This window comes from Phacochoerus africanus, chromosome 6, assembly GCF_016906955.1.
Source record: "Phacochoerus africanus isolate WHEZ1 chromosome 6, ROS_Pafr_v1, whole genome shotgun sequence".
Classification (NCBI taxonomy): Eukaryota; Metazoa; Chordata; class Mammalia; order Artiodactyla; family Suidae; genus Phacochoerus; species Phacochoerus africanus.
Genome location: NC_062549.1, coordinates 127,442,257 through 127,456,544, shown reverse-complemented (window position 1 = coordinate 127,456,544; position 14,288 = coordinate 127,442,257). Strand labels below are relative to the sequence as shown.

At 47.3% G+C, this 14,288-nt stretch overlaps 1 protein-coding gene across 3 annotated transcripts in view; it reads left to right on the top strand.

Annotated features, from left to right (window-relative positions):
- Positions 1-14,288, top strand: part of LRRC8B (leucine rich repeat containing 8 VRAC subunit B) — a 69,034-nt gene that overhangs the window by 17,814 nt on the left and 36,932 nt on the right. For 2 of the 3 annotated variants that reach the window (XM_047785343.1, XM_047785345.1), the window contains exon 1: positions 4,918-7,632. The exons of the other annotated variant lie outside the window; for it this stretch is intronic. The gene's annotated coding sequence lies outside the window, so the exon portion shown is untranslated. Of the gene's footprint in view, positions 1-4,917; positions 7,633-14,288 lie in introns of those variants that run through there. 3 annotated transcript variants of the gene reach the window in all.

Here is a 14,288-nt window from a genome sequence, read left to right as displayed (position 1 = left end):
TGAGCAGGTTACGAATATTCAGTCAGCTAAGTCTGGATGGTGTAAAACCCTGTGTGGTAGGAGTCTGGCAGTTCGTTTGTTTCTTGTGCCTGGAGGTGCGGAGATGACTGGATCAGGGACAGGTAGTTTCCTTATCTTCGAGGGATCAAGAGCGAGAGAAAGGCTATTCCTTATGATTTTTTTAAAAACCTCTATCAGTGTTTTAGAAGGGAGAGTGTGCTTTAAGGGTTCAGAGAGTGGCCTGGGGCGTGCAGTGGAGGAGGATGGGGGAGGGAATAGAGGAAGGAAACGATTCTAGAATCCACCCTCTGATTCTGTTTTTCTTCTCTAGTGAAGACCTCGAGATGTTACACATGGTGCAGTCTTATTTAAAAAAAAAAAAGAAAAGAAAAAAAAAGTTTTTTCTAAACAAAACATTTCCTTTCCTAATGCGATTTCACTTCAGTGCTTTGTTGTCAGTGTGCTGGGAATTTTGAAATATTCTCTGTGTATTTCTGCGATTTGGACCTAATAATCTCATTTGGATTTACCAGGCTTAGCAGCTGTTGTTTTTACCAACTATTGCTAAATTGTATTAGTGTCCAAAGTTGAAAAACCCTTTTTTTTCTGTGTTGGCCTAGATTATCTAGCATTTTATAAAATTTAGGCCTTTTCCTCACCCCTTGTTGTTTTCACTTACTCGCAAGAAAACGTATAATGTTAACATTCCAACAGATGGTTTGAATATAGCCCGAACCTGTCTCTCACAGGACTCTGATAACAGCTTGCAAGGCTGTTTGTCGAACAGTATATATATCTATACATACGTATATGTTTTTTATAAAGCCGTCTTCTCTCCTCTATTCTGCTGGAGGAAAAATAGACCTCGAGTCCGTCGTCATTTAACTAGTACTTCGTGTAACATGATAAGTATTTGCAGTTTGATAGTAACGATTGCTCTTTGGCAAACGCAGAAGGAAAAGGTGAGAAGTCAGAGGCTTTGAAGAGGTCCTGGGAGAAACTAAACTCAGAATTATAGCCATTTTATTGGATAGTGCTGCTAGTTTTATTTGAAGGGGGGAATCCGACTAATGTTGCTTTTTCATTTGGTTAATACAACAAGAATTTCTCTTAAACGACCAGCAACGTATCTGTCTTCCTTTGGAGTCTCCTTTCAGAGGCGCCTTCCTTTTGTCCGCGTTAATTGTAAGGCAGGGGGGTTTTGAAGCTAGAATCCAGGAATGCTGTTACATTCTGCCAGGGTGAATTCTGTTCCTTCCAAATCCCCCGTGACCCCTCTCCTGTCATGTACATTCCCGTTTTCCCTGTCTGTTCGGAACCTCGGTTTATTCTCACACGTGCAGGATCCAAAGCAGTCGTTTTCCTTGTTATCAGATCAGATTGCCAGTCGTTTCTGCATTTACAGGTAATGATGTGTATCAGCCACGTGCTTTGTAATTACACAGCCATCTTTCCACACACAATCGCCCTTGATTCTGCCAGTCCCGGGAGGGAGCGAGAGGAGGGCTACAGATGATTCCTTTTGATGGCTGAACTCCGAGAAGTCAACCCATACACCCCAAACAGCACACAAACAGAAGGGCCAGGACAAGACCCAGGCCTCCGGACTCCATCCCAAGAGTTCTTTTCCGGCCCCCTCCACGCTGCGCGGCCCGTGTGCCATCTAAGGAATTGCGTCAGTGTGATCATGAACCTGGTGGGCCGAGATTGAATCGCCCTCATAAAACCGCATTGTTATTCCTTAGTTCTTTCCCTGCCAGGCGTTACCACGGCCCTGTCAGTGCCGCGAGAGCAGTTTCCTGCTTCCCAGGCCAGTGACAGTGGTGAGGGCACAGGTCGGGAGCTAAGGAGCAACAGGACAGCAGTGGGAGGTGCCCGGGGAGATAGAGACGGAGTGACAAGTCCAGTGGACCCGGTGTAGGAGGTGACACCCAAGTCGGGCCCGGCAGGATGAGGCAGAATTTGGAAGGCCGAGGGACGGAAGGGACAAGTCTGAGCCGAGGCGTGCAGGCAGAGCGATGCTGTCCTGTGTAATTATGGGTGAAATGACAAGTCCAGAATTTGCTTCACAATGATCCTGGACGTGGTGGGATATGAACTGACACTTGTCAGAGCTGGGTGCGGGCTACGTGGGACTTCCTTATACTCTCTCTATACTTTTGTGTGCTTTAGGGATTTTTCTTAATAAGCCATGTGAAATATAAAAGTGGGGTGTATTTCTGGGACAGCGGGTAGGCTGGCCTGTGTGGAAGAAAGGGTTTGTTCCCAGGCCGAGTGGGAAGTGATGTTGGGAAGGCCGTCTGGGGAGAGACTTGGTGGTGGGAGGGGGTTCGTGAATGGACCCTCTGGGGCCTGGGCGAGGGCTGGCCGACACTGGGTCATTGACCACACGTGCACTTCACGTGGCCATGAGCCCACGGCGGAGTCGCGGTGCAGCTTGTGGCATCCTCATCAAGAATGACGACAGCCCCACTGGGGCTCGTGGAGGTCCCGCCACATCTGAGATGCCACATGCAGTCCTGGAAGGCACGTTCCTAGAGGGGCTTTTGCGAACTGAGTTTCACTGGCGGGTCACAGAAGCCGTCTCACGCCTTAGGAGTCCTGGTAGAACGCACCCCTTTGGTTTATGGTTCTCTCCTTGGAAAGGGCTTGTTTTCTCTGTTGCCAAGTCCCTCTCCTACTTCTTTCAACTCTCCTCGTGGGCCTGAGAACGGGGCAGTAACCGTGAAATAAAAACACGACTGATTGCGCCGTAAGATGGAGGTCCCTGTGCCTGACGGCATCTAATTTAACCTCCTGGAAACAGCCTTTGCCGCAGACTGGGTTACACACAGCAGCCCTGAACCGTTCAGGAAGCCTTTGAACGGTGTACACTTTGGTGTCACTTTCTGAAGCCAAGTTCCCTCGTCCTTTCTGCTTAAAGTATTTCCCCGTGACTGAGGAAACAGAGGACGGAGAGATGTGGGTCGTTGGCAGCGTTAAAGAATCGTGAATTCTGGCACCCTAGGGCTGACCGGAGCTGATTATGGTATTTTCATTCACAATTTCAGCCGCGGACAGTTGCAAGTCAGTTGTTATCTACAGCAATTAAAAAATTATACAGGAGTTCCTGTCCTGGCGCGGTGGTTAACGAATCCGACTAGGAACCATGAGGTTGCAGGTTCGATCCCTGGCCTCACTCAGTGGGTTAAGGATCTGGCGTTTCCATGAACTGTGGTGTAGGTCACAGATGCGACTTGGATCCCTTGTTGCTGTGGCTGTGGTGTAGGCCTGCAGCTGCAGCTCCGATTCGACCCCTAGCCTGGGAACCTCCATATGCCTCCAGAGCAGCCCTAGAAAAGGCAAAAAGACAAAAAGACAAAAAAAAAATTATACAAACTTAAAAGTATTAAAATAAACATAGTACTCATAACTTCCTAATTATTTGACCGTCATTTGCTGTTGCTTCTTCTCTTGGGGTTAGCCTGTCTCCTGTACCTGTGGAGTGCAGGTAGGCACCTGCTGCATATTTCCTGTTGCCCCCACGTCCAGTTGGTGGCTTGAAACTGGCCTTGGTTAGAATATTTACACTGTGAAAATTGGCTAAGACTACAAATCTGGTACGTGTCTGTCCCTCAGATTTTGATGCCGACATTGATAAAATAATACGCTTTAATTTTAGGGCCTTATGTGTAACTGGTTCACATAGGTCATTGAGTTTAATGGTTTCTCATTAAACAAAATGAAGAAATCGCTATGTGCAGTTTCCCATACCTGTGAGTGTAAAGGAATCCAGCAGAGCCCTCCCTCGACAATGAAAAGCTACCCTTCACCGTGGGGCAGGGAGGCACTGGCTGGATTGCAGGCCTTTTTGCAGAACCAGTTGTACAGACAGGGAGAAATGAATCCAGTTGCTGCTCAGAGGACTACTTTGGGCTATGTGACAGCTGTGTACCCTCTAGATTTATTTCCAGGCTACCCGATTTGAGTCATTGCTCAAGCAAGGAGTGCTGTCAAGTGAATTGTCTCTCTGCAGATGACGAGAACCTTTCTCAACGTTGCCTTGCAGATGAAATTGATGTGTTTGGAATTGCTGGCCTGTGCATTCAAGTCGACCCCATCCAGTGACTTAAAACACACAGCCTAGGTTGTATGCCTACTACATCTCCCAAAGAGCACACAAGCACAGCGTCTTTTCTAACGTGTGGCTAGACATCAAATGGGACATCTGTAGCATAAATTTGTAGCTTAGAATACCTCTCTTTGTCCCAAGTTTGGAGTCCTTTCTAATTTCATTCTTTTTTTTTTTTTGTCTTTTGTCTTTTTGTTGTTGTTGTTGTTGTTGTTGCTATTTCTTGGGCCGCTCCCGCGGCACATGGAGGTTCCCAGGCTAGGGGTTGAATCGGAGCTGCAGCCACCGGCCTACGCCAGAGCCACAGCAACGCGGGATCCGAGCCGCGTCTGCAACCTACACCACAGCTCACGGCAACGCCGGATCGTTAACCCACGGAGCAAGGGCAGGGATGGAACCCGCAACCTCATGGTTCCTAGTCGGATTCGTTAACCACTGCGCCACGACGGGAACTCCTCTAATTTCATTCTTAACATGCATTTGGAGAATGGTAATAGTATCTTCTTGTCCTTGATTGTATAATAATTCCTACTTACCAAATCCAGTTGACCAGAAAAAAAAAATCATGCAGAATAAAGAATGCAAGTGGTCCCTTTGATTCTCCCATCAAACAGGGTGGTGAGGAAATTATTAGGTTTTATAAGGGGGACAGGGAGGGGCAATAAGAACCTTGAGGGGTAGGCAGTCTGTACTATCTCTCGTAATTTTCAGTTATATGAGTGTCTAGGCTGTGTAAGAAATACAGGTTTAGACCATTCTCTAGGTTTAACCGCACCAAAAAAAAAAAAAAAAAAGTCAAGCAATGAAAATACCAGATGTTCAGCTCAGGTAACCTGGGGTTAGAATACCAAAAGGACAAAAAAAAAAAAAAAAGAATACCAAAAGGAAGTCTCTCTTGAAGCAGATGCTGAAAATGGGAATTGAGATCAGGAAAGCGGAAGTCCAAGTAAGATGGGTAGAAGAATCAGTACTCTTCCTTATAAGACAGCTCGACAGAGGACTCACCTAGAGAACCTGGGAGAGTCTGACACCTGCTGCAGGTACCCCCCGTCAGTTTCTCTGTGCCAGCAACCTTCCGTGCCCTGCAGGGCTCCACTGTGATGCAGGTCCTGAGAGAACCTCTCTGGAGTATCCAGATCATAGAAATCATGGTTCATGATTAAACTGGGACATGGAGATGGAGTCATGATTGCTAGGGACAAACACATGTTAAGCTCTTGAAGTCCAGTAATCACGGGACTGGCTTATTCACTCTGCAGTTATTTATTGAGCTCCTACTATCTGAGGTAAAAGCTGAGGGTGCATCATTGAACCCTACAGATAAAAGCTCTGCACTGGTGAAGCTGACTGCCGAGTGGGTAGACACACAAAAGAGTTGAAATAATTATATAGTCCATTAAACAGAGGTAAAATTACATTGAGAAGAGCCAAACAGGAAGTAGTCTTCAGAATTGGATTCCCCGAGGATTTTCAACTCTTTCAAAGCTAGCAAAGGGAAGATTGGTATTTATAAAAATACAAAACATACCACATCTGACGTTCCTTCCTGTTTCTGTTAACTCTGTTGATCAGCTAAAGAGAAATAGCCACTATTTCTACAACCAACCAGGAGGTGTAGAGCACAAAAGGGATTTAAGTAGGGTGGGAGAGAGAACAGCTATGTTACATTCAAGTACAATGAAAAATATACTCGAACACGTTTTGTTAGCGAGCTGGCTGTTTATGGTCCACAAGGCACAAGCATCTCCAACGAGGAGGCTGGAAATTATTTAAAATCTTCTAATCCTGTTTACTTCCAACTGAGCTGACAAGTAGAAGCCACTCGAATAAGGGTGTGTGTGTGTGGGGGGGGGTGTTTTATTACATACAGACTTTGTATATCTTCAACAACTCAGTCACCTTCCTAAAAAATTACATTCTCATCTTTAAGTAGGAATATTCATCAAGGAAAGTATTACGTGAACTCCTGTATAGTGGATATTCACTCAGTCTGCCTTTAGTTCCTTATTTTAAATAGCTTATTTTTTCAAATTACCATGTGCAGAGGCCTTTAAATTCAACACCGGCTGGGGTCCAAGGCAAAAACGAGTAGTAACGAACTCATTCCTATGTTCACCTCTCCCCGAGGCGCCAGTGTCACTTCCTACTAGACCTCACCACCGGAACATCCCACAGCAAACTCAGCGTTTTAAAAACCTTAGTCATCCCGCTTCTCCACCAACCAGTTTTCAGGCTTGACCATGGGGCCAAAACCAGGGTGGTCGCTCATTCTCGAGCCCTGGGGCATCTTAGCATCTGGTCCACCGCTGCCGGTCCTGGCTGGTACCTGAGTAACCCTGGAATCCGTGCCTTAAGCTACTTCGCAGTGCGCCTTCCCGCAGGTGCTCAAGAGTGATGCTACGTGAAAGTACCTGAAAGTATTTGCTGTTATCCCCTTCTCTTCACACTCAGTCACAGGTTCAAGGCTTCTTTCTTGCTCTTAGCCCTTGGATTACTGATCTAGTCTCTGACCTGCATTGCTCATTTGCCCCTGCTTGTGAATCCTCTCTTGCTGTGACCCAAGCAGCAAATACTAAATTTCTAAATTTGGAATTGGACGCGGACCAGGTTGTTTCACGTCCTTACATAAAACCCTTCACGGTACCAGGGTCTCATGAGGACCTGAACCTAAACGGCCTTCTCACCTCACTGCCTTCAACTTTCCCACGGAATCCACTCCTGAGAGCAATACTTGGTCAACCCTGAGCTATGCCAACCCCCTAATAAAAGCAGGAAACCGTAATTATGCTAGTGAGTTATCCTGGATTCAAAGTGAGAGAGCAGAATTGCTCACCAGCCTGCTCCTGGGTCTTCCAATGAGAACTGGAATAACACCTCGTGCTTTATGACAAAGCCATTCGCCCAACTGCATTCATTCCTGCTTCCTCTCGTCATCTCTCCCATCAGCCAGCGCTAGTCCAGTTCTTCCGTTAGCACCACTTAAATTTGCTCCCATCATTTTCACAACACTCCTTGTTCAGGCCCTCGCTGCTCCGCCTTTGAGGGTGCAGTAGGATCCTGCCCTTTGCCTTCGTTCTGTCTCCCTTCCCTTCTGAATTCGAGTAGCTCTCGTGCCCCGTGTGGTTCGTCTTCCTAACACGCTGCTTGCCTTCTGCTGTAGAACCCACAGTGGTTCTCTTTGGGGAGTCAGCTCAAGCCATACGCTTGGTTCTGGAATCTTAGGTCCTAAGTGTCCTCGCCAGCTCGCCTCTTTGTGAAACCGCCTCCCTCTGGCTCTGAAGACGCTGTCCTCAGTGGGACCCCCTGTCTCATGGCTCTTCCTCACTCAGGGCCTCACTGCTCGTGCCTTTGCCCAGGTGGAGTCCTTCCTGCTGCTGCTGCTGCTGCGTGTCCTGGAACGTTCAGGTGCTTCGTGCCCACTCCGATTGTTGACCTTTGCGAGAGGCGCCTCCGGATGGTGTGAACACCACGATGCTGGTGTCAGGGGACCAAGCTCTTTGTTCACCAGACATCTGACTCAGGTAGCTTATTTTTCCTCTCCGAACTGGCGTCCTTGTCGCAACGTCAAGGGCATGATTTAAGTCCCTTACGGGGGTAAAAAAGGATCCATAAACTTCAAGGCATTGCACAGATGGATCTCGTCGTTTCAACTGTGCGGTTCAGCCCCCGATTCTGTGTAGTCCTGTCCGCATTCGCAGTGTGTATGTTCCCTTCTCCCTATCGCAGAGCTGTTTAAGAGTAAGTATGAAATGAAATGCGAAAGTAAAACGAATTCCTACTTACTGATTGTCATTCCTTCTTGACAAGTATTGCTTGTCCAGAGCAAATACTCAGCAAAGTCTCCCCTGTCCAGAGGGTCAGGCCCTGCAGCGCAAGTGTAATAGTTGGAACAGGGAGCGAAAAAGTAGCAGGAAGAAAATTCGGTGGCGGGAAAGGAGGAGGCTGAGGGGGGCGTGACCTGCCTCCAGACTGACCCACGTGATGGGTCCACAGACGAGCTCATGGGACCCCTGGGGGGTCTTTTCCACCTAGTCACACACGAAGGCAACGGAACCGCCTCATTTGCTTAGGAGTAATTCAGTTCTTGCCCAGAGTAGGCTCTCAAACGTTTATTAAATTCACTACCCACATCCTTCTGTACACTGTCACACACACACCATTTTTAAACGGTCACATACGCATGCTGACCGGTGTCACTACAACACATTCATAAGTTTTTCCCTCCTTTAAATTTCCCTCTCCCAGAGCAGCAGGGCGTCTGCTTTGTCTGCAGAGTAGCACTGATATTCGCATTTGCGTTCTGCCTGTACAGGTTCTGATAGGAAGTTTCAGGATCCCTTGCGGGAACGACTTTGCTCAGATTGCTGAGAAGTGTCTGTGAACATATTGCTTTCTTTTTCATGGTAAGGCACTCAGATCTGCTTAAAATTAAAAACAAGGGTGAAGAATAATATCAGTACATGAGAATGCATTCTAGTTTTGCACGGGTATCTTCTAGCGCCTTCTTCCATAGGCCACCTGCTAGGAAAGAGGGGTGTGGTGGGGGAGCGTGGGACTGATGATTCCCGAAGGGAAAGATGAGTTCCCGTCGTGGCGCAGCAGTTAACACACCTGACTGGCATCCATGAGGATGCGCGTTCCATCCCCGGCCTTGTTCAGTGGGTTAAGGATCTGGCATTGCCATGAGCTGTGGGTAGGTCACAGGGGAGGTTTGGATCCCTTGTTGCTGTGGCTGCGGTGTAGGCCGGCGGCTACAGCTCCGATTGGACCCCTAGCCTGGGAACCTCCATATGCTGCAGGTGCGGCTCTAGAAAAGGCAAAAAGACAAAAAAAAAATGACCTCTAACGGAGCTTATTTGGTAACACCCTCCTTGATGGTAGGACTCATCATTCGATGCTTACAACTCTCGCCATGTCTGCATCACTGTCTTCATGATCAGTTAAAAACACAACCACTCAGACAACAAAATGCAGTTTTTGCTTCTGAGGAGTTTCTAACTTTAAAGTACAGGGAATGACAGTCACCCTAGCAAAATAATCAGGAGCCACAGGCTGTGCTTGTTACCTTGGAGGCAAAGGGACGTTTCTCCCAAGCCAGTCAATAAAGACTGCAGCTGCTTTGCTGGGGAGCAAACTTAGTGGCATGAAAATGATGGCTTAACCCTGTTCACCATTCACCAGGCCTGGGGGCGAGTGCCCGCGTTTCAGAGGAGCCAGCCTGGTGGCTTAGGGGAAAAGACATTTGCATAGAGGATTGAGCGGGAAACTGCCCAGCAACAAAGTGAAGACTTCTGCTTTTGAAATTCCTCTTATTACGGTTTTGATTAACTTGATACTGCCAAGAGAAGGCATTTTTAAATGCATTTTAAATAGCGCTTCAGCGAATTGCAAATGTATTCTTTCATTTCACGCTGCTTTCACGGCGTGGTCATATTTGGTTTCACTTCCTGCTTCGTCCACACAAGTTTGTTGCTGGGAAATATTGAAATAAAGTGTTTATGAGAGAAGAAGATTGCTTTTTAATGGATGCATTTTGGTTTGACTTAGACTTTGTTCGTGTAGTAATTTTTGTAGAAATAAGATTTCTCATGCCTAAACTGGCAAATCAGTTCCTTAAACTTAAAAAAAAAATTTTGGGGGGAGGGGCATTGAATTTAATTAAATTATTTGTGGCGAAGTCTACAGAACCATTTGATTAGGAACCAGTTGTGAAACAAATGAAGTATTAGTCTGTAGGGAGAGTAATCGTGGCTTGATTTTAAACAGAGGTTTGGTTACAGGGCGAGTGACGTAAAGCCTAAGGATTTTTCTAGAAGAAAGGCGAAGTATCATCTCAGGCTGGGGGCCTGCTTAGAGCATATCTCAAGCAGCCACTACTATGTCTGGCACCGTTGTGTGTGTGTTTTAAATGACTGTTGTTGTGTGTTCACATGAAATATTTGGCTGCTGATTCTGAAGGGATAGTTTTACCTCAGAGCATCTAATTTCATCAACGCATCTAAGTATCATCTAGTGGAGGAAAGCTAATCAAATCCATTTCTCTTTTGAAAACATCAATGAAGCCTTTTAGGAAAAGCCTGTTCCCTCAAACTCTAGTTTTTTGGTCCAGTTGCATCATTTCACTGGCTAATCTGAAAGCTTAATTTTTTAAAAGCAAGGCTATTGTTCTACTTGGTATTTTAATTTTTGAATTTCCTTTCTATTGTATTTTACAAGGTGATCTGATATCTACCTTAGTATGTAATGAAGCTTCCTGATTCTCATTCGCAAACCCCCTTTGGTGAATTCTTCTTGATGCTTTCAAATTAATTTCCATAACATACACAAATATGCCCTTAAGTGTATTTTTCCATCACTCCTCTGCTCAGATACCATCAGCAGTTCCCTGTTGCTTGTAGGGTCAAAGCTAAATTCCTTTCTGTTCTCATAAAAATCTTTGGCTATTAATTCTCTAAGTGATACTTTTATCCCAAAGCAATTATTGCTCAGGTGCGTGTTGTATGTTTAAAGCTGAGCTATATCTTGAAAAATTCTTAGCCTCTAGACTCTAATACTTGACCCTAATCTGCTTTCTGCGCTATCTCTATTATTTCTGAGTCAAAAATTCCACTCAATCCCTGCATGTCTCTTCACTAACTGCAGCTCCTTCCTCCCTTCTTATGTGTCCCTGGTTCCTTCACCTAAATTGTCGCGTGCCCATCGGTAACCCTCTTCCCTTCCAGCCCTCACCCCTTTGCTTCCCATTTGTATAAACCCTGTACGTTTTTCTTAGTCCAGCTCATAGCTCCTCTGCAGTGGCTGTTATTTCTTTGGCATATCTTGCTTTAAAACACAACCTTGTGATCCATTGGTTGGATCCTTCTTGTATTCTTGCTTTATTTCGCCAAAGCACAAGCTCCTTTTGAAGGCTCTGTCTGAGTGTGACAGCTTTCTGTCCCCTTCGGCATCTGAGATGGTGCTTGGCACCCAGCAGAAGCGAGGTCGTGATTGTTGAAGACACCTAGTGGCAGTGCGGGTGCCAGATGTGACAGTCCCCATATACTCTTTCGGTACCGTCTCTGACCATGGCACCAGCTGGTGGCACAGACGGCCCTCTTCCTTTCCTGTTCAACTAACAGGGACTAAGGTGTTACCTCCCTTGAATGCATAAGGCTTTTCACAATAGAAACCCTCAATGTTGGGAGGTCCCCTCGTGGCTCCGCGGAAACGAATCTGACCAGCATCCCTGAGGACGCAGGTTCCATCCCTGGCCACGCTCAGTGGGTTAAGATCTGGTGTTGCTGTGAGCTGTCCTGTAGCTTGAAGACGCAGCTTGGATCTGACATGGTTGTGGCTGTGGTGTAGGCTGGCAGCTACAGCTCTGATTCAGCCCCTGCCCTGGAAACCTCCATGTGCCTCGGACAACCCTAAAAGGACCAAAAAAAAAAAAAAAAGAAGAAGAAGAAGAAAAGAAAAACAAAACAAAAAAACCACACAGTTTTTAAATGTAAATAGAAAAATGTTATTTCTTGTGTATGGAGTGAGAGGGGAGAAAAAAAGACAGGAAAAAGAGACGTGGTTATTAGCTTTCCTGTGTAACCCTTCTTCTGGTTTGTTGCTAAGAAATAACTGTAGATTCATCTGCTGGGCACGAAGGAAAAACCTGGATCACTGACCAGAGCTGGTGCACGTTGTGTGTGGCTGCATTTGCCACAGAGCCACAGCCCCACCCTGATGTAGAAGTCGTGTTTGGTGGGATGGGCTGGGAGCTGGGGGTTAGTAGATGCCATCGATTCCATTTAGAATGGAGAGACAGCAGGGTCCTGCTATAAGCACAGGGAACCGTATCCAGTCCCTGGGATAAGACGTATAACTGAGTCACTTTGGTGTCTAGCAGAAATTGACACAACCATGTAAGTCACCTATTCTTTTTTTTTTTTTTTTTTGCCATTTCTTGGGCTGCTCCCACAGCATATGGGGGTTCCCAGGCTAGGGGTCAAATCGGAGCTGTAGCCACCGGCCTACACCAGAGCCACAGCCACGCGGGATCTGAGCCACATCTGTAACCTACACCACAGCTCATGGCAACACGGGATCCTTAACCCACGGAGCAAGGCCAGGGATTGAACTGGCAACCTCATGGTTCCTAGTCAGATTCTTTAACCACTAAGCCACGACAGGAACTTGAGGTCAACTGTTCTTGGGGGAAAAAAAAAAAAAAAAGATGTCCTGTGTTAAACTTCCAGGTGGGAAATGTGGCTTTTGTTTCCTGGGAAACCATCACAACTCTAAAATTCCAAAGAGAACATGGTTTCTTGCCTCTGTAACCACCCAGGGGAGCTGCAGAGACCTCTGGGTTCTGAAACCCAGAGCCAGACCCACTGCTTTGGAAGGTGGATGCTCTTCCTGACTCCTGTTAGTTCTTGGCGGGTTCTTTTAGAAGCTTGACCTTACTCTCATCACTTCAGTATCTTCAGAGCATCCTCAGACTATTCTTAAGGCCACAGCTAAGCCAAATCTACAAGTCGTATGATAAGAAACACAGATCTATTTGATCCTTGCCCCTGGCTGGTCGCTGGCACAGAGCTCCTAAAACCCTTTGCATTTAAGAGCTTCTTTTGTTACCCATCATGAGCCCCTTTCCACCTTACCTGAGTTTATGCTAATAGGGGGACTTTGAGTGGGTCCCTAGATAGTCTCAGGATGAAGACTGGTGACCAGAGGAACCAACCAGGTTATTAGAAGGTTGGAACTTTCAATCAACCCCTGACCTCTGGGGGGGCAGGAGGGGCTGGAGACTTTCGATCTCTAATGGCCAGTGATGTCATCAGTCATGCCTAAATAATGAAACTGCCATAAACTCCCCTAAAGGATGGCGCCCCACAGCTTCCAGATGAGTGAGGTTCCGGGAGGTGGCCAACTCAGAGCGGGCACGAAAGCTCCACCCCCGCCCCCACTCCCACCGCTGCCCCCACCACATACCTCACCCTATGCCTCTCTCCCATTTGGCTGTGGCCAAGTCGTACCCTCTCCAACCAACCTGTGAACATACACGTTCTCCTGAGTTGTGCGAGTAATTCCAGTGAAGTAGCAAACTGGAGGAGGGGGTGGTGGGAGCGTCGGACCTGTGATCACACGGCCCAGAAGTGTGGCCAGTCCGGGGACCTGGGGTCGAGACTGGCCTCGAGAGTGGGGGCTGCTGTGGGACTGAGCGCCTGAGCCTGCAGAGCGTGGCTCTAACCTAAGTGAAGAATGCGACCGCCCGCCAGACACCCAGTTGGTGTCAGAAAGCAGACCACTCGCCGTGTGTGCCCCCCAGTGAGGCAGGCGTTTCTGCTCCCGCAGAGGACAAGCAAAAGCCGGTGTTTGTGACCCCTCACAGCCGTCAACCAGGAGGCAGATATGAAGCAGTGGTTTACCCCCAGGTGAGCGTGGACTTTTTACCTGAAACGTCGATGACATAAGAGCTTGTTTTGTCGAAACTGACCTCTTTCTCTGTTAGGCTCTTGCTCAAGCCTCGGCTTCCCACCCTTTGCTTCCAGGGAAAACAGGAGCCCAGGAGATAAGCAGGGTTGGCTGCCTGGAAGGTTTGGAAGGGCTCCTCCGGGTCGGGCGGGCAGCCAGAGGTTGTGGGTGGCAGTGTTGTTTGCTTTCCTTCTTCCTTTTTAAAATCCCCAGGTGACCCTGTGAATGGTACGTGAGGGGGGTTTGGAGGAGAACGTTCTGCTCAGGTTTCATCTTCTCACAGCGATGAGATGCCTGCAGTTTTGTGTGTCAGTCACTCGTGTCCACCTGGACCCCCGGCCGGACCTAATCTTTAAACCATTATTTCTGACTTTGTAGCAGGACTTGAGTGTGAGTCGGTGTCAGTGACCTCATTACACTTGCTGGTTTATTTCCTTGCCACCAACGTGGTGTAAATAAAGCTCCTTTATGAGCGGTTTTGTTTCCATTTAGGATAATGTTCCAAACACATCCACTTTTAAAATTACTTTACTGGCAAAGAATGACTCGACTTTGCTGGCTTGCTTTGTGAGTCCCCTTTGCGTGTATGTGCACCTTCAATGCTTGCAAAGTGCTTCCACAGTATTTCTTTTACCGTGACAATCGACGCGGGGCCCCTGTGACTGTCCACACTTTGACGGCAAGGTCGTGGCTGCCTGGATGGGGTGCGTCATTTGGCTCGTGCAGGTGGCGG